Raw genomic sequence first — 24,810 nt, 5'->3', positions numbered from 1 at the left:
CTATGCCATCCCCACAGCCTGATGAAGAATCTCTAAGTAACAGGAAGACTAAAAAAAAAAAAAAAAAAAAAAAAAAAATTCATGGGCTCAAAATAACAAGGAAATCATGCATGAAAATTCCTTTTTTAGGATTTAGCATTTAGCATTTATGGAGCCAGAATCTCATGTCTAAATGACCACACAGAGTATAAGTTGGTCACTACCACACATAGGCTATTGCTTTTATCACAAAGATGGGATTTATTCATCTTTACCCCAACATAGAGAAAGAAAAGAAGGAAAAGAAAGGAGGGAAAGGGAAGAAGGGAGCAGCGGAAGGGGAGAAAGCTAGCTAGCTGCAACAAATGCAAAATTTGAATAAATTCCTGTGGCTCAGGGCAGTTGAGCCAAAATTGTCTTCATTTTCCTTCTATTTATAGGGTAGGAAAAAAAACTCCACATGGCAGAGACTTCCCCAAAAGTCTTGTTCTTTAAGGCAAATGCTAACTTGCCCCATCTGCACTGGCACAGGAAAGCCTACCTCTTCCTGACAATCCCTTTCCTAAAATGACAGTATTAGGCAAGAGGAAATAAAAATATCTGTACTCTTCCCACTGTAACAAAGAGTGATAGAAAATTTCGGTAAGATTTCAAATCCAGAAATTAGGACTTTTGAATGTAGTCTGACTACTCAGCTCTCACTAAAGTTTTTAGACTCCATATCACACTATTAACTCATAAAAGCTTTTGGTTAACCAGTATCTCTATCTCTGTCATGTAAAAAATATATACCTCGTGTTTTTTTATTTAATTAAAACAAACGAATTCCGACTTCGTTTTAAGATTTAAATCTAGCTTAAAACTAACATGAGGTCATTTTTCATCAGTGAGTTCTCTGGAGAGAAAAATGACGTCTCAACATAGAACTGCTAATTTTAGAAATGCTTTCCAAAAAAGAGCAAAACCAGAAAGCTTTTCTCTAATATATGTAACTAAATGCTCCAGCATCAATGAGCAGATACCATATCAAAAACCCTTTGCTGGATACATATCAGCTTTCTATTCACTCCTGAAATATCAGCTTTTAGTCTATAGCCAAAATATACTCAAATTGTCTGTGTTGGAGATAAAGACTCCCTCTCTTGAGGAAGCACCATCCAGAGGAAACCCATGCAGAGAAACCTGGGCACTCTGACATCATTAGCAACTCAACAACCAGGAAGCACCTGGAATTCAGCCAAGACATGTACCTCACTGTCCATTGTTTAGAAGCATGACATTGCTTACTGTGCTGTTTCCTGTGGGAACACAGATGGGCTGTCCTGACAGCCAGCCCAGGACTTGGAACTACTTTCGTGCCCATTACCTGCACTCCTTAAATAAACAAATGCTACTCTCCTTCAGTATATGCTTACACAGTGAAAAAAAATTGTTTAATGTATTTTGGTCTATGTTCAAAAGAAAAACAGTTGCACCAAGTTGAAAGACTGATGGGTGTCATTTCTTATAATGTGATTTATCTTAGGAAAACAAACACAAAGCCCTGATCACCACCATTAACCACTTGGGGCTGTCACATGACAGACTCTTACCAAGTATTCCCAGCATCTGACAAGTACTGGGATCCTGTGACTAATATTCTCATTCTCAAACTATGTTATTCTCACAACCATGGCTCCTTTTAAGCCAATCATATTCTGCCTCAGACTCAGAAAATAATGTCTCCAACAAAACCAAAGAAGTGCAAGAATCACACAGAGCCCTCCTCAGAAGATAAGAGACTAAGAAACTTGAAAGCCTATCTCAGGAAGATAGAAAAGGACTAAAATAATTGAAAAATCATCTCATTTGACTAAGACACTGACAGAAGATTGTGACATGAGTAATAAATGCCATGCCCACCGTGGTAGCTGAACAGCCACATAACAGTTACAAGGGCAGCGCAGAATAGAAAGAACACGGGCTCTCAAGTCCAATGGTGCTTTTTACTAATGGCAGATCCTTGATCCAGCCACTTCCCTCTCTAGCTTAAGAGGACTTAGAATACCTCAGAGGATTAAACAACGAACATCAGGGGTCCCAAAATGAAAAGGCACAGCAGGAGCCCGGTAAATGTAAGTAAGTTAAGGGGGTGCCCACAGCTGTACCTGCTAGATGTTCCAACTTTCTTTTACAAAGAAACAGAAATCAAAAATTTCAGATGTTATCTACAAGTAATCCAATTTCATTCCCAACACTGTGGGTTTACACTGTTTGAGCCAAACCGTGAGCCACATTCAAACCATGGGCCTCTACTCTGTAAGTGCTGGCTCACAAAAAGCATTTATCAACAAAGTGCCTGGCACCTAGCAGCAAATAGAGCTATTATCACTGATAAAACTCAAAATGTTAACAACTTTCAACAAAATTGAGGCTAATCAGTGGGCTGGGCTGGATGGCTAGCTGGTTGGTTTTCCTAAAGGAAAGAAATGGTGGGAATAAATGCAAGAAAGAAGGGCTGAAAAGTTAAGTAACCAGAAAATAAGACCCAAGATAATAAAACACATTGTTTCAAGTATTTTTGCCTTTGAAGCTACACTTTACAGGGAGGAGGTGTACATGTTCTACATCTCCACTCCATTTTCCTGGAGATGTTCTACATCTACACTTTCTATTGCTGGTGAAGTATTTCAATGTTCTAACAAAACCCGGTTTGATCAGAAGCCAGTTTCATGGATTGTACTTTACAATGTTTAATCATGAACTAAAAAAGGCCTTATTTCTTTATTGATAAAAGAAAACTGTCAAACACATGTATTGAGAGGTTATCACTTGGGGAGATTGTACTGATAGAAAGTGGTGGTATTCACATCTATCTTCCCCTCTTAATCAAGTATAATTTTGGGGCATCTGGGTGGCTTACTCGGTTGAGTGTCCATCTCTTGGTTTTGGCTCAGGTCATGATCTCACAGATTGTGAGTTCGAACCTGTACTCGGGCTGTGCGCTGACAGTAGGAAGCCTGCCTGGGATTCTCTTTCTCTCCCTGTCTGTCTGTCTGTCTCTCTCTGTCCCGTCTCTGCTCTGTTTCTCAAAATAAACAAACTTAAAAAAAAATCAAGTATAATTTCTACTTCAAATATAAGAAAAAAAGTTTCTTTGACATTCAAACCTATAAATGTTCTCTTATTGTTTTTTTTCCCTAGATTCCAAACAAGCTTTCTTTTTAAAATGCTATTTCCAATAATATCAAGAGCAGAGACACGTTCTACTTTATAAAGAATTAAGCTGACCCATAACACCATTAATCCAGAAATAATCATTATTGACATTTTGGGGTATTTTCTCTCAGCCAGTGATTCCAACACTTACTATGTAACTTTGGGAACTGAACCTATTTTTCTGTACCTCAATTTCTTCATCTCTAAGATAAAGATAACAATAGTACCTACCTCTTCTGGTTGATAAAGCATTAAATGCGTTAATACACATCAAGCACTTACAATAGTGCCTGGTAACACAATAATTCAGATTATTATTGAATCTTTTATTATTTTCTTACTTTTTAAAAGAAATTAAGATAACAGTATTCACAAAGCTCTGCTTTTCTTTTATTTTTAATTTTTTAAGATTTTAAATGTTTTTATTATTTTTAATTTTTGAGAGAGAGCATATGAGCAGGCAAGGAGCAAAGAGGGAGACACAGAGTTCGAAGCAGACTCCAGGCTCTGAGCTGTTGGCACAGAGCCCAATGCAGGGCTTGAACACACAAACCCTGAGATCATGACATGAGGCAAAGTTGGAAGCTTAACCAACTGAGCCACTCAGGTGCCCCTGCAGCTGGCTTTTCATACTTAGTATTATGAGCATCTTTTATGAAATAAGATTCGGAATATATTGTTTTGATTGACTTCTACCACAATGTAACTATTCTTTTATTACTGTTCATTTGCTTTATCTCCACCATTCATTTTTTTCCTTTTTTAAAATTTTTGAGAGACAGAGTATGTGGGGGAGGGGCAGAGTCAGAGAGAGGGAGACACAGAATCCAAAGCAACCTCAAGGCTCTGAGCTGTCAGCACAGAGCCTGATATGGGGCTTGATTGCATGGACCATGAGATCATGACCTGAGCCCAAGTTGGACGCTTAACCTACTGAGCCACCTAGGTGCCAAACTTCCTCTTTTAAATGAAAAAATATTTTCATTTCTATGCTATTGATCTAAGTGTAGGGCCACCAGAAGCATTCTAAAAATCTACTAAGTGTCTATTAAATATATAGTTGAATTTGGACTCGAGTTCATTCAAATGACTGTGTACCTCAAGAATTTTGTGCTTCATGGCATCTAATCAGCTAAGAAGAAAGTGAAGGAATTGAATGGGGCATGGTAGGAAGGCGTAGGGGATGCTCTAAAGCACAAAATCTGCAAAGCTGAACTGGAACAATCCCTTTCCAGTCTCTTCAGCCAACCCTAAACTATGGGCCTAGAAAGCCCGATACTGCAGGGTACATTCAGATAGGAAAATGAGTAATGGACACAGAGGCAGGAGCAAGTCAGGGCCTTCTCTAGCCTCAGCAATACTTGGGCAGTGAAGCCAACTTGGCCTCCAGAAATATAAATCCCTGTCGTGATTCTACCTAAAATGAACTTGGCAAGAGATGACTGTTACTAGATTAGATCATCAGTAGCTCCCGTAGTTTATTACACCATTTATCAAAGTATTGTGTTTAGGCTAAAGGCCAACCCTGCATGCATCAAATATAGGAATCAAGGTTCTGTTTTTATTTCCATAATGAAAGATATTCTTCAGCTGGGATAGATCAGAGACTAGATCCCATGAAAGAGTATGAAATCAGACCTATTCTCTGAACAAACAGGAAATTCAAATGTGCTTTATACTGGAGCACAATCCCCCTATTATTACCATGGGAAAAGCATATGACATTATAGTGGCGAGAACATTAAATTAAGACCCAGAAAAGTAGGCTGTAGTTGGTTCTTTGCCATTTTCTTGCTGAATTATAGTAAACATATTCACCTCTCTGAGATTCAATTCAATTTAAATAACTTTTGCTCTATTTATATTAAAGGATTATGCTGCATTTCAAGAAAGATAACACAGGAACAGGGCTTTAAAATTACAAAGCAGTTTACAAATAGAGGTTCTTATTATGGTTCCAAGAGTCATAGTCTAATTTTTTTACAATGATAATTTCCTTCCCAAAAAATGATTATAGTTCTATTACATATGATTAGTATTATGACTTTCATGCTTTCAGGTCTTACTGACACAAGAAGATTTCATGGTTAAAAAACTGCTTTCCAGGAGAAAAATGAATAGTTCTCTATTAATTGATCAACAGAGGTGGGTTGGAAGAAACTGACTAATGGGAAGGGAAATGTGTTTCATTTGTAATGTCAAGGACTCAAATATGAAGAGCCTTAGAAAACACACATCACTTGATTATAGGAGAAATTTAGGTATATTTCAAATCAGACATGGGTTTGGAAACAAATAGTAACATGCACTTGAAAGTATGGGGAGGGCGGCAAGATTGGAGAGAAGTAGGGAGCTCTGTAATCTCTGCCTGCTCACAACTATCAAACTAAGGACTAAAGCCACAATACTCTGGTCTGCAAGAATGGGAGGTGCACACATACAGTCCTTACAGATGACAGCCTCATGCATGCCTGAATGGGTGGGTACTAGGACTGGAGGCTCTGAGGGGAGGGAGCTCCGGCCCAAAGCAGAGCTGGGAGAGAGAGCACCCAGAAAGGTTGTGCCTGCCCACATCCGGCCCTGTGTACAGAGGCGGCACAGGGCCATGAAGGGTCATGCTCGGAATGGCTGTGCAGAGCGACAGAGAGCAAAGGGGAAGAGAGAGAGACTGAAAACGCTCACAGAGTGGTCTATGGAGAGGGAGAGACCTCGGCCCTGAACTGAGAGACACAAACACCCCAAACATAGCCACTGGCTGTAGGGAGAGGAATTCGTCACCCCCACTCAGCGGGCTTGTTCTCCCCTGGGCTCGGAGCTCGCCGACTCCAGGCTCCCCAGTCCCCTTACTTAATCCCTGTTAGAAAGCCGCCTGCCTACGGGGAAAAAATTTCTTCTAAGGCTGCAGCATTAAAGTGCATGGACTAGGACTTGGAAACGTGATGGAGCTTAGAAAAACAAAGCAATCTGGCCCACGCACGGCACAGGGAGATCGGACTCAAAAGAGTGGCGTGCAACGCATGGTCTGAGAAGGGCAGGGCTTGGGACTCCGCCATTCTTCTCCCCGAAACCACTCAGGTGGGGCCTCAGAGAACAGCTCATGAGACCCGGCCTATGTACACTGAACCTCACCCGTCCACTCTAAAGAGCTGCCCTTTTCTTTAAAAAAACAAAAAAAGTTTTTTTTCTTTTTTGAAAAAATTTTTTCCTTATCTTTTTTCTATTTCCCTTTTACTTTTTTTTTTTCCTTTTCCCCCCTGGAGTCTGGGAAAGGCCAACACTTATGCACTGCCGTGATTAGGTCAATTCCTGCCATCCAGATATATTTTCCTTTATTGCATTCTTATCTCTCCCCTCCACAGGTTTTATCCTCTCAGATTGTACTTTGTCTTTGGCTGTTTCTGTGCCTCCCTCCTTCTTCTTTTTTCTTTTCCTTTCCTTTCTTTTCTGTTCTTGTTTTCTTTCCCCTATTGGTTTGCTTCTTTATTTGATTTGTCTGTGCATTTGTGGTCTTTTGTTTTCTATGTGCTTGTCTGTTTTCCTTTTCAGGGCTACTTCAAGAAAGAAGCCAAAGTATACAAAGTGGAGAATCCCAAATATCACTGAGTGGGGAAATAAAATAATCAGAGGCGTAACAAGAAAAACCGAGAAACACCATTAAAAGAACACTTCCTGAAATGACAGGCACTAGACAGTCAATGAGCCTCCTTTTATAGAACAATACTAACAGACACACAGAACTGAATGAGCTTCTAAAACTGACAGGTGATAGAAAGCTAGCCAAAATGATGAATCGAAAGAACTCTCCTCTAAAGAAATTCCAGGAAGAAATCACAGCCACAGAACTGCTCAAAACAGACACAAGTAACATAACTGAACATTTTTTAGAACAAATGTCATAAAATTAATCGCTGGACTTGAAAAAAGCATGGAAGTCAACAGAGGAGCTATTGATACAAAGACTAGGGACCTTAAAAATACCTGTGACATGGCACAAAAACAGACACATGGACCAGTGAAGAGAACGGAGAACCCAGAACTGGGCCCACAAATGTATGGCCAATTAATTTTTGACAAAGCAGGAAAGAGTATCCAATGGAAAAAAGACTGCCTCTTTAGCAGGTGGTGCTGGGAGAACTGGACAGCAACATGCAAAGGAATTAAACTAGACCACTTTCTTATACCATACACAAAAATAAACTCAAAACGGATGAAGGACCTGAATGTGAGACAGGAAACCATCAAAACCGTAGAGGAGAAAGTAGGAAACAACCTCCTTGGCCTCAATCGCAGCAATTTCCTAATCAATATATCCCCAAAGGCAAGGGAAATGAAAGCAAAAATGAAATCTTGGGACCTCATCAAAATAAAAAGCTTCTGCACTGCAAAGGAAACAATCAAGAAAACTAATAGGCAACCGACAGAATGGGAAAAGATAGTTGCAAATGACATATCAGATAAAGGGCTAGTATCCAAAATCTACAAGGAACCCACCAAACTCCACACCCAAAAAACAAATAACCCAGTGAAGAAATGGGCAGGAGACTTGAACAGACACTTCTCCAAAGAGGACATCCAGATGGCCAACAGACATTTGAAACGATGCTCAGCGTCACCCATCATCAGGGAAATACAAATCAAAACCACATTGAGATACCACCTCACACCAGTCAGAGTGGCTAAAATGAACAAATCAAGAGACTACAGATGCTGGCGAGGGTGTGGAGAGATGGGCACCCTCTTACACGGTTAGTGGGAATGTAAACTGGTGCAGCCACTCTGGAAAGCAGTGTGGAGGTTCCTCAAAAACTATCCATTGAACTCCCCTATGACCCAGCAATAGCACTGCTAGGGATTTACCCAACGGATACAGAAATGCTGATGCACAGGGGCACATGTACCCCAATGTTCATAGCAGCACTGTCAACAATAGCCAAATCATGGAAAGAGCCTAAATATCCATCACCTGATGAATCGATCAAGAAGATGAAATCTGGTCATTTGTAGCAAAGTGGATGGAACTGGAGGGTGCCATGCTAAGCAAAATAAGTCAGGCAGATGGGGGCAGATACCATACATTGTCACTCATAGGTCTAACAGGAGAAACCTAACAGGGGACCATAGGAAGGGGAAATGGGGGGAGTTAGGGAGATGGAGGGAGGCAAATCATGAGAAACTCTTGAATACTGAAAACAAACTGAGGGCTAAAGAGGGAGGGAGAAAGGGAAAGGGGGGTAGTGGTCATGGAGGGGGGCACTTGTGGGAAAGAGCACTGGGTGTTACATGGAAACCAACTTGGCAATAAACTATTAAGGAAAAAAAGAAAGAATGAAAGTACAGAGGGAGACAGCAGTGTGCCTAAATTGGCAAGTGTAGAACAGACACTAGGGGTGGAAGGAGGAGAATGAGGAAAAGCAAATTAGCTCAGGAAGGGCAACTGAAAACTGACATCAGCTTTGTGCATTCCTGAAAACATTCATGTAATAAAAATTCTATAACCATTTTGCTCCTGGCCTCCATTGTAATTTTGAGTCCATGAGGGAAATCAAAGGCTTCCATGATATGAATCACATTTCCATTCATCCATTTATTCAATCGTCTATCATTTACTGAGGACTCCGTGTGTCTGCCACTTAGTTGGCTACCACAGAGACAAAGGTAAATAAATTACATTCTCTGTGCTCAAGGGCCTTAATCTATTCTTGATGGAAGATTATCGTCATGTAAAAGAGGTGGCAAAAGGTTTGGGGGAAAAAATTCTTGGAGAAAATAATAGCAAAAACATTTATTGAGCCCATAATGTTGCACTGGGCCATATGCTAAGCACATTCTCATTGAATCCTCAGTGATCCCACAAAATAGTTAGTGTTATGTCCATTTTATGGATCAGGAAGCAGTTTTAAAGAGGTTAAGTTAGGCTAGCCATAGCACTGAGGAAGTAGGAATTCTAATATTAGGAATATTAATTCTAAGAATTCTAAGAATTCTAATATTCTTCCTTATTCTGGTATCTTCTCTACATTTTGATCTTCAGCCGAGGGCATGGAAGAATACAGTATATAGTCAACCCAAGAGATCATTTCAGAAGAACTTAAGTTCATACATATTTTAAGTATGTTACAAGAATTCTTCTCATTTCATCAGAGTTCTCACTGAAGCCACTCGACACAAATGATAAAGGAGTCACAGTGGTTGCCTCTGCTTCAAGGCTTTTATGTAACTCAACAAATAGGAGTCACACAGAACTGCTTTTTCAGAGTCCTTTAGTAACAAAAGCAATCACTGTTTTTTTCTTAATATTCCATTGCTGTCCTGAAATACCATAATACTATTATTTACTGGTTAGCTTTTAAATAAAAACTGGTGATTAGGTATTTAGTACATACGAAGTTAGAAAAATATTACATTGCTAATCTGGTTCAGTAGTATATCTACTTCCACAGTCCCCAGAGAGCACCTGAGCAACTCCCATCAGGATTCCTGCACTCTGGTCGGTCCCACAGCCTGGCTATTTCTTGGCTCTACCAAGGGAGCAGAAAGCTCCTCCTACAAAAATATCACAACCATGCCAACGGGTGTCACCACATTCTCCTGGCCTCCAACCCACAAATTGCACTTAACTCTAAAAAGATCCGCCCAGGGCGCCCCGGTGGCTCAGTTGAGTGTCACCTCTTGATTTCAGCTTGGGTCGAGATCTCACAGTTCCTGAATTCAAGCCCTAAATCGGGCTCTGTGCCGGCAGTGCAGAACCTGTAGGATTCTCTCCCTCACCCCTATCTGTCCCTGCCCAACTTGTGCTCTGTGTGTGTATGTGTGTGTGTCAAATATATAAACAAACTTAAAAATTTTTTAATTAGGGGCACCTGGGTGGCTCAGTCGGTTAAGCCTCGGACTTTGGCTCAGGTCATGATCTCACATTCGTGAGTTCGAGCCCCACGTTGGGCTCTATGCTGACAGACAGTTCAGAGCCTGGAGCCTGCTTCCGATTCTGTGTCTCCCTCTCTCTGCCCCTCCCTGCTCATGCTCTGTCTCTCTCTGTCTCAAAAATAAATAAAACATTAAAAAAATTAAAAAAAAATTTTTTAATTAAAAAACAAAATTGCAACTCCTGTGCTCCTATCTAAAAAAACTAAACTAAGATAAATAAAGCAGTCTGCCCACTTATCCTTGCTAGGCTTCCTCCCTCTGTGCAGCCATAGAGCATAAAGTCTGAGAGACTGGTTCCAGTGTCAGAAAAAGCCTGGGTCCCTGGTTCCCAACTTGACACCTTTGGCAAGTCACTTAACCTCTTCACAACTGTTTCCTGGTCCACAAAAAGGGGTTAACAGTAACCATCTCATGGGGTCCCTGTGAGGACTAAATGAGAATGTACTTACTATAGGGCCCAGTACAATAGTGACGGCTCAATAAATGATTTTCCTGGTATTTTCTTCAATAGTTATTTTTTCTCGAAACTTTTTACCACCTATCTTAAAATTACCTCTACACAGGTCACCCTCTTAACCATCAGCAATTAACTGTACTTCGTACTTACCGAGAAAGTAGGGGCCAGCTTGAACCATCTCAGTTCCCTGCCAACTTCCTAAGAGGTTCTCTCTCTACCCCCCACTTTGTAAGTCTTTCCCACTAGTCTCAAGCCTAAACCCTCCAGCTGTGCGTGTACCTAGACCCCACTCCATCAATCATTCTCTAGCTCTGAGACTTCCAGGCCCTTCCTGTCTTCTTTTCAAACTTCCCCTTTAACCCAGAAATGTGTTTACATCTCTCCCCTCAACAAAAACCTGTGCCCTCCCCCACACACACAGACACAATCCTATAAATGCTGCATACTCTTCTTTCCTCCTTAGCCAAGCTTCTAGAGAGCGCTGTCCACATAGGGCCTCTCCTTCCTCACCTGCTGCTCACTCTTCACACATCCATCCTTGGCTCCCTAAACACCACTGTCACAAGTCTCCAAAGACCTTCCCGGTTGTCCGACACAGTAGACACTTCTCGGTCCTCCTTCTGTACCTCACTGCTACACCTGACACTACTTGCCACTTACTCCCTGCTTCTCCTTGGCTTCCCTGGGCTGGTCTCTCCCGCACGCTGTCTCGGCACTGTTTTCCTTCCCAGCTCAGTGGACGGTTCCTCTTCTACCTGCCCCGTGACTCCCTGGCTGTCCTGGGCAGTCTCAGCAACTCTACAGTTTTGACTACCACGTTGTATCCCAACCGCCAACAAATCTACTCCCTTCATCCTGGCCTCTCCCTCAAACTGCAGATCTCCACACCTAACTGCAGGCTGAACATATCCACAGGCCTCTCAAAGTCTACCCAGCAAAACCCCACTACCCACCACTGTTCCCAACCTGCACAACTAGTTCCTAGAGCCATTTGTCCACCCATGCCAGACCCTGGAATTAACCCAGACTTCCCCTCCTCGCCACAATGAACTGGGCAGAACCAAAGAGCAGGTAAAGCTGACTAAACAGAAGAACAATTGAAATGGACCTTTAAGAAGCAGAACTGAACATGTAGAAATGGGGGCAGTGGCCTTCCCACTGTCATGTGGGTGCTCACACATACACACACGAGGGTAAATTCAGGAACAGAAGGTAGATTTTTTTTTTTAATATTTATTGAGAGAGAGAGAGAGAGAGATTGAGAGAGAGACAGTGTAAGGAGAAGAGGGGGGCGGAGAGAGGAGAGAAAGGATCCAAAGCAGGCTCTGCACTGTCAGTGCAGGCACACTGCACTGGGGCTCCTTCTCACAAACCCTAAGATAGACCTGAGCCAAAATGAAGCTTAACACACTAAGCCACCCAGGTGCCCCAGTAGGTAGATTTAAGTAAAGAATGAGTAAAACTGTGGAAGACAAGCTAAAAAGGCATGTTAGCCCTAGTCATGAAGACTAGGAAATACTCACTGTTTTGACCCTATAACTTCTTTCCTTCCTAAAGGTTGACCCAGGTCAATCACAGAAATCCTGTCCCTTTGCCTACAATTCTTTAGGAACAGACACCTGCCCAAACCTAGCCAGTAAGATGTGAGGGTGAGGATTGACAGAGGCATCGGTAGTAACTTTTTCCTTGTACCGGAAAGGGACTTTCTTCCTCCGGATATCATCTGGTGTGACTGTGGCACCTGAGACGGCTACCCTCATCTGGCCACTAGTCTGAGAGTTAACACACCTCAGGAGAGGGCAGAAAAAATACAAGAAATGGTGATGGAGGCTTGACATTCCCCACAAGGGGCCTGTCCTACCTCTAGCTCTTTATATTGTGTATTATTTCTTAATAAATCTATTGTTTAAAAAAAAAGGAGGGGGAGATACAGGGATTGGTCACATGTAGAAACACGGGGTGGGGGGTAAGTTTTTTTCACACTTATTTATTTTGAAAGAGAGAAAGAGACTGTGGGAAGCTGCAAAGATTCAGCTGATCAGCAGCTTACAGGCAGGAAATGTCACTCCCTGAGGGGAGCTACCTGAATTACAAAGATCCGGCTAGGGAAGTGCTATTCCAGATTCCAGGACTGGAGATGGCCAGACTGGAGAATCCAGTAAAACAAAAGATCAACCGCATTTAGGCTTAAGTGGTGTCAATTGCTCCCCTGCCCAGCAGTCTACAAGTCTGGGCTCTCTTACCAATCCTTTAGATGCTGTGTTTGAAATTGCAGTTTCGGTTTCCCTGTTTTTCCTAGCCTTTTCCTAAAAATCACTTGACCCTGTTTCCTAGCAACCAACCTAGGTCAGCTTCCCACCCTAAACCCTATATAGATGTGGGTATTTTCTCAATAAACTGAGGCTTTATCAGAAACGCTTGTCTTGCCTTCACTCTCTGTGCTCCCTGCCCCCCAATTCTCTCTCCCTCCCTCAGGAACTCAGGACGATCCACCGGACCCGCCGACCTGACCTGCCAACCTGCCGACCTGCCAACCTGCCGACCTGCGGCAGGGACAGAACAGACAAGAGACCATGCCAGGAAAGGGGGCCGGAAGAGGAGGGGCAGAGAGAGGGAGAGAGATAATCCCAAGCAGGCTCCACACTGTGAGCACTGAGTCCAACATGGGGCTCAGTCTCACCAACTGTGAGATGACAACCTGAGCTGAAATCAAGAGTGGGGCGCTTAACCCACATTGGCACCCCAAAAACACAGGGTTAAGAACAGTTTAAACAGATACCTTTATTATAGGATTTCTCAGAATGTTAACCTTAAAATCCACATTATAAAATTTTTCAAATTTTTATGTGAAAAAACAAGCCCCTCGTCCTACCTCTTATTTTTGCAGGGTACCTAGAAGTATCTCTGAGAATTAAGTATTTATGGATCATAGTTTAGAAAACTGGTTTTTAGCAGAGCAGATGAGAAGAGCATGTGACTGACTTACGATATAGTACAATGATGACAGCAGTACAGGCACAGAAATGTGCTCCATGAATTCAGAGGATCACTGCCCTTCAGGGAGGTTCTCACTCTGAATGGCAGGTGGGTTTCACGTTATGTGCCAACTCTAGTAAATATATACTGGTTGCCTGGAATACTATATTGAAAGGGGTTCTGAGGCCTCATCCAGATTCAGCAGGAAAACAAGAACAGTCTTACTTGATTAGAAACGATCGTCATGAGCATGGAAGGGGCAGTTGGGACAACATTCTAGTTCATCCTGAGACTTCTAAAGTGACATCAATTCCTAAGCAAATCCTAAAATCTTCTCAAAGAATTTCAAGGTTTTTAAACCTTAATCAGGTAAGTTTCATCTTTAATAATTACAAGGGTAACAAAGTAGTTAAGTTTATAGACTGCTGAGTAAGAGAGACCTGGGGATTTTTAAATTTTTTTAATATTTCTTTTTGGGAGACAGGGACAGAGTGTAAGCAGGGAAGGGGCAGAGAGAGAGAGAGAGAGGAAGATACACAATCTGAAGCAGGCTCCAGGCTCTGGGCTGTCAGCGCAGAGCGCATCGCGGGGCTCAAACCCAGGAAGCGCGGGATCACGACCTGGGCCAGAGTCAGGCGCTTACCTGACTGAGCCACCCAGGTGCCCTTAGAGAGATGGGGTTTAACTCTTAGTTCCTTCACTTGTTATGTGGCCTGGGTACATATTCAACTGCTCTAAACCTCGGTATTCCCTTCTGTAAAGTGAGATGAACAGTCCTAGCTCACATGGTAGTTATAAAACTTAAAAATACATCTACCTGCATACAGTAAATACAATAAATATTAAGTTTATCTATAGCAATTACTAAGGCATTTACTCTTTGATATTCACATTTGTCCACCATATTCACAACCATGGACTGGAGTGCAGTGAATTAAATGAAGACCATACAACCTATTTCCCTGAACCCTTTACAATGTTAAGATAGGCTATGATAAGCAAGTGGCAAATGATTACAAAGCACTGTCCAAATAAGTGTTACTTGCCTTTAAGAAAACCTATGGAGTATATAAAACCAACATCTGAAAGAATTCTCTACAAAACACATTTTTCCAGATCTCTCCATAGAGAAAGTCAAGAGACTAAGACCAAATCAATAGCAACAAGCCTCCTAAATACCTATAATTAGTTTTATTTTTTCCCCTGGGGCACAGAACTTTTCAGTACTAAAACCAAGACCATTCAAAGCAAATCAGGTCAGCTGGTCACCTTACAAACAAATAAAGCAAATCAAGTTCCTAGGTCTGGGTCTAGCTGTGCTATTTATTCAGAGCTAAGATGGAATGAGTTCTTGAAATACCATATCCCATTAAAAGAAATCAGGACTCTTTTTTCAGAAATGGCTAATCCCAGGTGTGAGAAGAAAATGCTCAAGATGAACCTGAAATATCCTGTTATTTGAGACAGTAAGAAAACTTTAAAAACTAATTAAGGTCATATCAAAAGGTAGGGTCATATAGAAAGGTCTCAGGATCGAACTTCAAAAGGCTCCCACAGGCCAAAAATGGGATTATATAAACTTTAAAAAACATAATTACAACTGGTCAAAACCTACCTATTATGTTCTCATCTGCAAGTTCTATAATTTTTTTAAAAACACATAACTAACTGATTACCTTCAAAGGATGAAGGGTAACCAACTCATTATTTTAGAAACTAATAATGGGGAAAAGTCTAGCATTTACTCTGCGTTTCTATATGAACTGTACCATTGTGTAACCAAACAGATGAGGGAAATGTGTCTCTTTTTAAAAAGTATTCAGGGGTGCCAGCTTGGGTCAGTTGGTTAAGCGTCCAGCTTTGGATTGGGTCATGATCTCACCATTAGTGAGTTCAAGCCCCACACTGGGTTTTGTACTCACAGTGCAAAGCCTGCTTGGGATTCTCTCTCCCTTGTTCTCTGCTCTTCCCCAATTTGTTTTCTCTCTCCTCCCCCAAGTGACAAAATAAACTTAAAAAAATCTTTTTAATAAAAAAGTATTCAAAACAATAAATTAAAAGACAGAATTCAAATATTACCATTTTGTCAACCCCAACCAATCAGTGGATCTAGCTATCAAGCATCAATAGCTATTACTATAACAGAAAGTCAGTAAGATGCCATTGAAAGGTCACACCACCACCTGTCAAAGGGAATGAACACAAGTTTGATCAAGCCTCTGGATCCAGCTGCCAATATGCAGGCCTCACACACTGCCAGTTCGAACTCCACGTTGGGCTCTGTGTTGACAGCTCAGAACCTAGAGCCTGCTTCAGGTTCCATGTCTCCCTCTCTCTCTCTGCCCCTCCCCTGCTCACACACTCTCTTTCAAAAATACAGATTTAAAAAAAATTTTTAATAAAACATAAAATGTCAACAAGGAGGCAGAGAGCGGAGTTGAGAGGCTACTGCAGTCATCTAGGTGAGACATGATGGCAATTGGGACAAAGAAGGAGAGATGGAAAGAAGTGGATGGATGCCAGACACTCAAGAGGTAAGAAGGCAGGACCTGATGATGGACAGCATATGCAGAGTGAGAAGGAGATGTCCAGGGAACTCAAATGCTCCTGGCCATGGGACCTGACTTTTGGAGGTGCTAGTAATGGACACAATGGGCAACGGAAGAGGGATGGGGACACTTGGACTAGCTGAATTTCAAGTACCACCACAAATGCCAAGTGGAAATGTCAAGTCAAACAGTTGAATAAATAAGTCTGAGGCCCCCAAAAAAGAGAAGGCTAAATCTCTAATCCTGAGTGTAGGGATGGTTATTACAGGGGCTCAAGGATGAGACTGCCTAAGAGTGAGATAATAAAAAAGAGACCTCAAGAACCGTAATTCAAATCTGGAAAACAAAGCTACTTCCTGAGTTTATCTAGAGATTATTATAATCTCAGAAATGTTTAATGAGACCAAAAAAAAAAAAAAATCAAAAAGGAAAAAGAGGAGATTAATTCAGAAAAAACACAGTGAAATTTCTGCAATACTTAAGATGTTAATTTCCTGTCTAACAAGTTGGCAAAGCCTGCATGCAGCCCTCAGGTAGCTATTTTAAGAGCTGACTTGCACAGGGTAATGAGACCTTTTGAGAGGTGGTTTGTAGGTATAGGCTCAAAACGCTTTAGTTCCAAGTTTGCATTTTCTTCTTCCAAGAGTAAAGATGCAAAAGTTTTTTTACAAGTTTCTACACTATTATTTTAATATTTAAAGCTTTCTACAGACAATATTCATCTTCTAAGCCTGAGCCTTCAGTACCAAACCTAAGTCACCTTTATAGTACAATTGTGTACACCATTCTGACTATAAGAACTCACATTTTCAGCAATCTGGGGGTGCTCCCTACCCCCAAAGCTATAAGGTTGGGAAATGAAACCTAAGAGATTTTCAAGAAGGTAACATTCGATTATGAAAGTTACATCACAGCATGCTCCCAAAACAAAAGCAACTTAAGATTCAAGGAAATGACCAGAATTTAGGTTCAAAGTAGAACATTAAAGCTTGGAAACCATTCATTTTGTGAATAGGATGACCCTGTGTTTTGGGGTTCAATTTACAGTTTTGTTTGTTTACTGGGGGGGAGCATGTGTTAGTGGTGTAAAGGGGAGGAGGGAGCGGAGGGAGTGGAGGTGGGTGGGGGGCAGAATCTTAAGCAGGCTCCATGCTCAGGGCAGAGCCCAACATGGGACTCATCCCAAGATCCTGAGATCATGACCTGGGCCGGCATCAAGAGTTGGATGCCCAACTGACAGAGTCACCCAGATGCCCCTGAATTTACTATTTACAGAGAATGTTAGGATACTCCAGAAAAGATTCTTAAACATATCTATAATGATAACTAATGTTATTTTACATCAAAAAAAAAAGCTCACTCAAATTTATTGCCTCTGGTCTCCATTCACACAGCTGCATTAACTCTCACTTTTTACCACTGCATTTAACATATTTCTCCTCCTGAGTTCATCCCAATCACTTTCCTTTTAACATTTGTGAAGCCCAGCTCAGGAGGCTATCACTCCTGTGCTCAGGAAATGTCAACAGCTGCCATGCCTACAGACTAAAATCCAGTTTTACTCTCCACTGAAGACTTCTATAACGTGGCCCAAGCTACCTTTCCAAACCTAGCTCCTCTGATTCATCTCATATCCTCAAGAGCAACTCAAATCCTAAATGGTACATGTACTCTGTCAACAGTTTGCTTCATTTGCTTTTTGTATAAATTATGAAAATAAAAATGGTTTCCTTTAAATAATTCTGCTAAATTCAAATAAACACTTCCTTCATTTCTGAGCATTCATGTAGACATGTAATCATTGCTTTTGTATCAAGAGATTACAGGTATCAAAACCTTCTCTCTTTCAATACACATGTGTTTGCTTATATGTGCATAATATATGTAGAAGAATAAACTATTAACAGTAACTGCCTACAGGGAAGAGAAAACTTCACTGTATACCCTTTCACACGTTTTTTTTTAATGTGAACATTATCATCTGCATAAAAATTTAAATTTAAAAATTATCAATAGTGTGAATTTAAAGGAAAGCAGCCTTTATACCAGAGAGAGTGAGTCAGGGAGGATTCTGTGATTTAAGGGCTTCTCAAAAAGCGATCTTCCTCAAAAACATTTTTCCCACTATGACTTAAAGCCCTCGTTAAAACTTTAGCAAACAAATATTCTGAAAACAGTAAGTATATTATGCCATTATCCATTATCAAATTATTGAGGATTACTTTATTACATTAGCATAATAAAGGAAAGTCACAAAGAGGCTGTGTATAATCTCCCTAATTCCTGTTTCTTTTCCTTTTTCCTCTCAAGTAACTAAATTAAGTTTGCTTTACTCAAAGAACTTTTGTATTCGTAAAAGAACTCATTTAGGAATTCGAGAAGTCCTACCCAAGCCAACTGGCACCACGGATTGCTGTGTGACTATTTCACTGTCTCTATAAACATCTGCCTTCCCATCCAGTCTTCTCTAGCAGTCCAATCTACTCAGCCTGAGAGGGCAGGGACAGGGAGATGCCTGTTCATCTATGAATCCTCCCTGACACTAAAAACATTGTCCTGCATTTCCAGAAAGCAAATTCCCAAGCTCTTAATGAGCTTACTGCAAGGCTCTGACCCTTCTCTCTAGGTTGCTGGGGTTAAAATTTCAAATCTATAAATGTCAGGAGGGGCACCTGGGTGGCTCAATCCGTTAAGTGTCTGACTTCTGTCTCGGCTAAGGTCATGATCTTACAGTTTGTGAGTTCGAGCCCAGCTTTGGGCTCTGTGCTGACAGCTCAGAGTGCTTCTTTCTCTCTCTCTTCCTCTCTCTCTCTCTCTCTCTCTCTCTCTCTCTGTCTCTCTCTCTCTCTCTCCTCTCAAAAATAAACATTTTTTAAAAATTTAATAAAAAAATTAAAAAATAAAAACGTCAGTAGGATACTTAAATTTGCTATGTCTCAAACAATAATCCATTTACTCAGGCAAAACTGATCTACTGAGAGCCTACTATGTGCCTGGCACAGGGACTGAACAACTAACTAGGCAAAAAGTGATCTAACAAGGTCCTGATAGCTGCTATTCAGTAAACGCTGGTTTTTACATTTCATAAACCACTTGAACGTTCCTATCTGCCTGAACTTTGAAAAGGCTTTCATTAACGTTTTCTGCGTACAGCAGCAGACTTTGGCGTCCCACGCACTATTAAGCATTTCACTTTTGTGGATATTCTTGTATCAGCCTCTGATCATTTTTGAATTTATGAAACGTATATCAAGAAACATCCAATAAGTTATAGTACAAAAGTTAAAGATCCATACTGTATGTGAATGACAGTTACAGAAGCTATTCTCTTATCTTCCTATTGTCAAAATGTAAGAAATAATTTTCCTCTTTTCCATTAAATAAAGATGTGCTTTGTACTGCTGGTCCAGTAATGAAAGTAATTTTTCTCAACTACTGATTCGCTTTTGTCATATTTCTCTCTCCCTTGCCTTGGTTACATGAGGTGCTAAGGTCAAGTTAACTGTCGCCAGTGAATCTGAGGCTCCAGGTTCAGGTAAGTTAACTGGCCTGGCACAAGACCAAACACAACCTTGGACCAGGAACACCGTACTAAGCCAGCCTGCTCAGCCAAGCTGGGCTGACAACTGTTAGCTACCCCAGGGGCAGGCCAGCCCCAGAGCGCTGCAGCTCCAGTGTGCCGGCTGCAACGAAGTCCATGCTTTCCTAAAGTGGGGCCAGGACAGCAACTGTCAAGACTTTCCTGACCTTTCAGAAGAGCTTCCGCAGTACCTGAATATACCACTGGAAATTATTTCTACCTGAGTCGAAAATTATCGTTACTACTTGAATCAGTAGTCATTCCCACTCAAATAAAATCAAAATTCTTGCACACAGGAGGGGCCCAATAAGAAGTACTACTGGATTAATTGGAGGGGGAAGCATGAAGCAGTGAGAACAGACCATTTTATCATCATCTACAATCACTCCTTGAGCTCCTGCTGGGTACAAGTATAGCAAAAGGTGTCAATCACAGGTCCTAATCACATGGAATTTACAGCCAGTAACTACACTGTGAGACATGCAGAAGCATTTTAAACACTCCCAGACACAAAAACCCCTTTTCATTTTTAGGTTAGGCTTCTTCAGCTGCCTACTTTTAACAATGTATGCATTTTTTTCCTCTATAGAAGGAGACGAAGAAGAAAACAGAGGGAGGGAGGAAGGAAGGAAGGATGAACAGCTAGAAGGAGAGCATTTTTTTAATTTTTTTCCTGATTTATTTATTTTATTCTAGTTTATTGTCAAGTTGGTTTCCATATAACACCCAGTGGTCATCCCAACAAGTGTCCTCCTCCATGCCCATCACCCATTTTCCTCTCTCCCCCCAAACCGTAAGAGACTCTTATATACGAAGAACAAACTGAGGGTTTTTGGGGGTGGGGGGAGAGTAGAAGGATAGCATTTTAGAAGAATGTAAAAGGTGTGAGAACAAATGAGAATTCTTTCCTTCATGCTGAGTCAAAACCTCTGTAGTAACATAGTCACTGTATCTGTAGTCACATAGTCACTGTATCTTAGAGGCACCATTTGGTTCACTACTAAACAGCCTCCCCCTCCACATATGTTAGATGACCTGTGTGGTCCAGCTGCTACCCCCACAAAACCAACAGATATTTTATACTACACCACATGCTTATGCTTCCATTCATAAAGAACAGAGCTTAAAAAAAAAAAGAAGAAACTTAAACACAAATTAGAAATACAGCACAATGGAAGACTTGAGTAAATAGCACCAGTACTGTTAAAAAATATGTAAAGTTGTAGGTGAAAAATCTGCATTTCAATTACAATACAGAGCTTAGAAAGTAAAGTTTCTACTGTACTTACTTTCTCATTAAAGACTATTAGGAGAATCCAAGTTCAAAAAAATGACCAATAATATACTTTCCTTAAATTATACTTCACTTCTTCTAGTACCTGAAATTTTCAGGATTATATATGTTGCTTTGTTTTCTGTCACTTTTAAAATACTATTTTCTCATCCAGTGAAGAAATGGGCAGAAGACTTGAACAGACACTTCTCCAAAATGGACATCCAGATGACCAACAGGCACATGAAATGATGCTCAGTGTCACTCAGCATCAGAGAAATACAAATCAAAACCACACTGAGAAACTACCTCACACCGGTCAGAGTGGCTAAAATGAACAAATCAAGAGACTATGGATGCTGGCGAGGGTGTGGAGAGATGGGCACCCTCTTACACTGTTGGTGGGAATGTAAACTGGTGCAGCCACTCTGGAAAACAGTATGGAGGTTCCTCAAAAAACTATCAGTAGAACTCCCCTATGACCCAGCAATAGCACTGCTAGGGATTTACCCAAGGGATACAGAAGTACTGATGCATAGGGGCACATGTACCCCAATGTTCATAGCAGCAATGTCAACAATAGCCAAATCATGGAAAGAGCCTAAATGTCCATCATCTGATGAATGGATCAAGAAGATGTGGTATATCTATATACAATGGAATACTATATGGCCATGAGAAAGAATGAAATCTGGCCATTTGTAGCAAAATGGATGGACCTAGAGGGAGTCATGCTAAGCAAAATAAGTCAGGCAGAGAAGGACAGATACTATATGTTGTCACTCAGGTCTAATAGGAGAAACCTAACAGGAGACCATGGGAAGGGGAAATGGGGGGAAAGAGTTGGGGAGAGGGAGTGAGGCAAATCACGAGAGACCTTTGAATGCTGAGAACTGAGGGCTGAAGAAGGAGGGGGGAAGCGGATGGGGAGGGTGATGGTCAGAGAGGGGCACTTGTGGGGAAGAGCACTGGGTGTTATAAGGAAACCAACTTGGTAATAAACTATTAATAAAAAAAAACTTGAAAAAAAATAAAATAAAATACTATTTTCTCAGGGCATCTGGGTGGTTCAGTTAAGCGTCCAACTTTGGCTCAGGTTATGATCGCATAGTTCATGAGTTCAAGCCTCACACTGAGCTCTGTGCTGACAGCTCAGAGCCTGCAGTCTGCTTCAGATTCTCTCCCTCTCTCCTCACCCCTCCCCACCTCATACTGTCTCTCAAAAATAAACATTAAAAAAAATTATGAAATACTATTTTCTCTAATTTCTCTACTAAACCATTTTACTGGATGCTAATCCAAGTTTTATCTACCTAGAAATATGAGTTGGGAGGTTTGGGAAATGTATTTTCCAGGAAATAGGATGGTAACTAACCTACAACAAGCAGCTTCTAGGCCTTCAGAGGCAGAATGCAATGCTAGAGGGTTTTGACCCTGACCTCACCATCTACACTTCCTGCTCCCACTTACTACGTACCCTTAATCACTTAACTCTTATCTTTTGTTTCAAAAGCATTTATCACTAACAAAAAATGTCTCCTTTGTTATCAATCTTCCATAAAACTATAATCTCCAGAGAGTAGGGCTTTTATGTGTCAACTGATCCAACCCCCAGCTTCCAGAATAATACCTGGCTCATATAAAAACACTCAATAGGGTGGCCTGGGTGGCCCAGTTGGTTGAGCTTCCAACTTTGGTTCAGGTCATGATCTCAGAGTTTGTGAATTAGAACCCGGCATTGTGCTCACTGCTGTCAGTGCAGAGCCGGCTTCAAATCCTCAGTCCCCTTCTCTCTCTTTGCCCCTCCCATGCTCAGGCTCTCTCAAACATAAACAAAACATTAAAAAAAAACAAGCTTGATAAACACACACATAGTAAATCATAATTTCTTTCAATAATCAAAAGGACTGGATCATTTATAAAGCAATAAGCCAACTACTAAAATCTTTGGGTCCTTATTTTTCTATCATTGTAGAGAAAAATCACAAGAAAAAAATAAACCTGCTTACTAACGCTCATGCAATTACATCTGAAAAAAAATGGATAAATGAAGGTTTTTAAAGGAAATAAACATCACTAATGGTTTTTAGAACACCGGGGAAACAGAAGTTCCCATTCCTTAATATACTTAATTTCTGATCAATTTACAGAGTAAGAATGCCAGAGTAAGAATGTCTATAACCCTCCAGCCATTATCTCAGGGCTACATTCCAAACCGACAGACTCCAGACAGGGTGATTTTGGTGAAGAGTGGGATGATTTTTACAAAAGAGTAAACAGATCATATCATAAGCAAATACAAAATCCAGGGGGCAGTGATCCCTCTAACAAATATCTTTATGAAGTTGAGCCACTGCCATTTCCCTTACCCCAACAGGCTTGGGCAATTTCAGTTTTATGACACTTCCATTCAGTCAAGCAGCGAGGGCCAAATTATGTTGTGTATTGATTTGTTGTGATTTCAAGTCCATATGGTCTTGAATTAAGTTAAGTTGTTTTGATCTAATGTGAGAAACCGTGTCAAGAAGATATGTGCAGAACTGTTGTGCCACGGAGGGCTCTTCCATATGAATATGTGGAGGGATAAGTATGATGTCATGGGCTTTAAATATCGGCAGTTTGTGTGGACCTACCCAGAGTGTTCAGTCTGGGCAAAGCTACTCTTTGCTGATATGAACAGCTCTCTGAAGATCTTGAGGCTTTTGCTCCTGATGCGGTCAGGCAACTCTTGGAAGGAAAGAGCCATCTGTTCCTGCCTTGGTGAGGGTATTTCTCATAGGCCCGTGTGCAGGCTGTGTAACTAAGTGTCCCCAAAGTACTAACCTTCAGAACAGTCAGCCTTGCCTATGTCCAATGCCAAGACCACCGTCCACTAACTATATGTCCCAGCAGCTTGTACCAACTTTTGGGTCAAAGGGCTTACTCTACCAAGAACCAACTTCTAGAGAGGCACACCTCAAATAAATCTGGACTTCATTTATTTCTCGCCTGGATCAATAATATAATTCACCTATCATGGGTTTGTGGAGTATGTTATTTCCTTACCAGATAATTGAGAGACATCATCCAGTGACCTATGGCTTATGAAATGTTATAATTCTCGTAGGAAACCCGTGTGAAATAAGGTATTGGCAGAAACAAATCTCAGGCTTGGCATAATGTGCCCCGAACAGAACATGCTACAACTGAATCAAGTTTCATTTAAAGGGTTACGTTTGAGAGGAAGCTGGGAGGCTGAGCAAGCAGCGGTTTGGCACTAAGAGAAGAGCTCATTTAAACACTCATTTCCTAGATTTCCTAACCACGGCCCTGCTGCCTCACCCCTCCCTGAGGATACCTTTGTTTTTGTTGCACACTTAAGTGACATCTGACGTCCCCTTTCAAAAAATCACCGAAACTAGTTGGGACTGCGTTACTTATCAACATGGTGGAAGACAGGATGCCGCGGGAAATGAGAAGTGTACCCGGCCTCTGGGGAGAGGTCTGGGCAGGGCGAGCTAAGCCGGGCCTCCCGGAGCAAGTTTCCGCGTCTGTGAAATGTCATAAAGTTACCTCTCCCAGAAAACGGTTAGAAGCAGCAAACGCCATGACCCGCACAGGGCGCAGCGCGTGCGTACAGTGGGTGCTCCCCTCGCCAACCGCGGAGCGACATCCAAGATTCGGATTCTCCAGCTATCAAGGTGGTGCCCGAGGATGGTTGTGGAGCAACGACACAGCCTAACAACGTGCATCTCGGCGAGCACCCCGCAAGCCCGGAGGAGCCCGGAGCCCGCCCCCCGCGCGGCCCGAGGGAACGCTCGCAGCTTACCCGCCGGGCCGACCAACCGCAGCCCCGTCAGTCCCCCCGAGCCCGGGCGGAGGGGACCGGCCACGC

General features: G+C 41.6%; 1 protein-coding gene across 2 annotated transcripts in view; it reads right to left on the bottom strand.

Moving 5' to 3' along the window:
• The window catches only part of SNX25 (sorting nexin 25), a 131,081-nt gene extending 106,278 nt beyond the window's left edge, over positions 1–24,803 (bottom strand). For both annotated transcript variants that reach the window (XM_029934602.1, XM_029934607.1), the window contains exon 1: positions 24,745–24,803. The gene's annotated coding sequence lies outside the window, so the exon portion shown is untranslated. The remainder of the gene's footprint in view (positions 1–24,744) is intronic.
• Positions 24,804–24,810: the final 7 nt, after the last annotated feature.

Source organism: Suricata suricatta, chromosome 1 (assembly GCF_006229205.1).
Source record: "Suricata suricatta isolate VVHF042 chromosome 1, meerkat_22Aug2017_6uvM2_HiC, whole genome shotgun sequence".
Taxonomy (NCBI): Eukaryota; Metazoa; Chordata; class Mammalia; order Carnivora; family Herpestidae; genus Suricata; species Suricata suricatta.
Note: the sequence above shows the minus strand (reverse complement) of the source record. Positions and strands in the feature narration are given on the sequence as shown.